This window comes from Pocillopora verrucosa, chromosome 5 (genome assembly GCF_036669915.1).
Source record: "Pocillopora verrucosa isolate sample1 chromosome 5, ASM3666991v2, whole genome shotgun sequence".
Classification (NCBI taxonomy): domain Eukaryota; kingdom Metazoa; phylum Cnidaria; class Anthozoa; order Scleractinia; family Pocilloporidae; genus Pocillopora; species Pocillopora verrucosa.
Genome location: NC_089316.1, coordinates 28,772,907 through 28,775,037, shown reverse-complemented (window position 1 = coordinate 28,775,037; position 2,131 = coordinate 28,772,907). Strand labels below are relative to the sequence as shown.

Sequence of the window (2,131 nt, the reverse complement as noted above, 5' to 3'; positions counted from 1 at the left end):
GCTGCTCATTGAGCAGCTCATATATTAACTGATTTTTGGAACTGGGCTGTGGAAAAGAGGCTTGCCTCGTCCCAGCCACGGGTTGCCTCGGTATAGCACTACCTCCGAGTGCGGCCCACTTCCCTCTGGGGAAGACACATTCAATCCAAAACAAAGTCAACGGTATAGCATTCTTTTATGTTTACAGGAGCCCCGCCCGCCCTTAGAGGGGGAAGAGGTGAAAGAGGGATGATAATTCAGACAACAGACAATGGCAGGAACGGCCGCTGGCCTACGTTTTCTGAAGTGCGCAAAGCACTACCACAAGGACCTAGGGGTAAGTGGATTTTTTCACCGAGGGCAGACGCTGAAAAAGCATACTTACCTGACGCGGGAGGTACTGTGATCAAGGGGCAGTCCTCTCAAGGCGAGGCCCTTTCATTGCACTTCGACTGGGTTGACCCTTGCGATTACCCCAAATGTGGGTAACTCGAGCGTATAATTTCTGGTAGTGGGGACCTGCGTTCGCGCTCGTCCCCGCAAAAGTCATCCAAACTATGTCTATATGGCCCTCTTACTGACTATCGAGGGTATTTTTGCTTTTGCAGTGGACCGGTAGACTTGCAAAGAAAGCAAAGGACGCACAACTGGCCAAGGTGTTGGCACGTTTGGAGGGGTAGAAGTGCATTGGAGAGACTGGAGGAAGGAAACAAGGTGAGTTTCGGGGCGGTGCGTAACTTTGCTGGCTGTTTTTGTTCAAGGCCTGTCTGCTCTATTGTGTGTAAAGTCCTGTTCGTTTGTATTTGCAGGTTGTGCGTGCCGTGCCGTGCTGTGCTATGCGCGCGAAGGGAAAGGAAATGAAAGGAAACCAAACGGCCGATCGACCGAGCGAGCTAGCATAGAAGGGCATTCGACTTGGACCGTGAGTACACTTTGAACCTTTTGAGCGGTTTTATTGTCACTGGAGCCGCTTTTAGAAATGCTATTGCTATCGTTAGTGTATCCTTTGTGCGAGCAAGCGAGTGAACGAATGAACGAGGGAAGGAAACAAACTAGCAGAGTAGTAAAAGTATCGAACCTTTTTCCCGATTCGTTTGCAGTCTGAATCCAACCATTGTCGACTTTCAGTGCCGTTTTTCGCGCGCCTCCTCTTGGAAGTGTGCGAGTGTTTTGCCACGTCACGATGGCTTAAAACTGCGTCTCAGAAGTGTGCGTTTTTTTCCTATTCATTTTTTCGTTCGTTATTTGGAATGATTTGATATCACAGAAGTAGAATTTGACATCATAAACTGTTCATCTCGCGCGTGCTCACTCGCTCGCGCGCGCTCTGTAAGAAAAGTCGATCGCACTAGAGTTTTCGCCATTAGCTGGCCGATTTTTGACAAAAAGGTGTTTTCCCCCCCTCGTTTTTTGCTTTGATTTTGTTCCTCACTCACCTACGGCTCTCTATGTGAAATTGTGGTGTATGGAGAGCTATTTATTGGGATAAAACGTTTAGAGATGTTCGCAAGACAAAAAATTGAAGCCTACAACACGGGGTATTCCCAGGCGGTCACCCATCCAAGTACTAACCCCGCCCGACAGGGCTTAACTTCGGTGATCGGACGAGAACCGGTGCTTTCCCTGTGGTATGGTCGTAGACGAGGAAATGGGGTCGAAATTCTGCTTGTTATCGGCCAGGTTCAGGCTGTAAAGCGGCCACATCCCTGAGTGTAGGCGAATTTGAAATTCTAAAGCCCTAGTTTCGTTACTCTAACCCTAAGAAATCGATACTCTAACCCTAAGAAATTGTTACCCTAACCCTAAGAAATGGTTACCCTAACCCCGAAGTCGTTACCTAACCCTAATGTATTTTCCTCAACCCAGTTAACACATTGAGGAGCATCGATTTGAAGCACTATTCCCTAGGGAGGGGAGGGAGGGGTCCCAAGAGACATAACGTGTCCTAAAAACCTATTATACAATGTTTTAGCTCCGTAGGTGCGTGTATCTGGCTTTAAAATCTTACAGTGAGGAGATACCAAACGGGTCAGCCTCTGGGACCGTCTGCGGGACTCGCAAGGGCTTGTGGGGGCGACCTGCTACTATCCACCATAAACCGTGGGAAGGATCCCTCGACCACCCCCCTCACCCAGGGCATGCTTCGGCATCG

General features: G+C 49.0%; 2 non-coding genes and 1 pseudogene across 2 annotated transcripts; 2 read left to right on the top strand and 1 right to left on the bottom strand.

Moving 5' to 3' along the window:
* Positions 1–124, top strand: LOC136281437 (U2 spliceosomal RNA; annotated as a pseudogene).
* A 232-nt stretch (positions 125–356) lies between these two features.
* Positions 357–519, top strand: LOC136281386 (U1 spliceosomal RNA). The gene has a single exon (XR_010717735.1). It is a non-coding gene; the product is annotated as a U1 spliceosomal RNA (small nuclear RNA).
* A 983-nt stretch (positions 520–1,502) lies between these two features.
* On the bottom strand, positions 1,503–1,621 carry LOC136281463 (5S ribosomal RNA). The gene has a single exon (XR_010717783.1). It is a non-coding gene; the product is annotated as a 5S ribosomal RNA (ribosomal RNA).
* Positions 1,622–2,131: the final 510 nt, after the last annotated feature.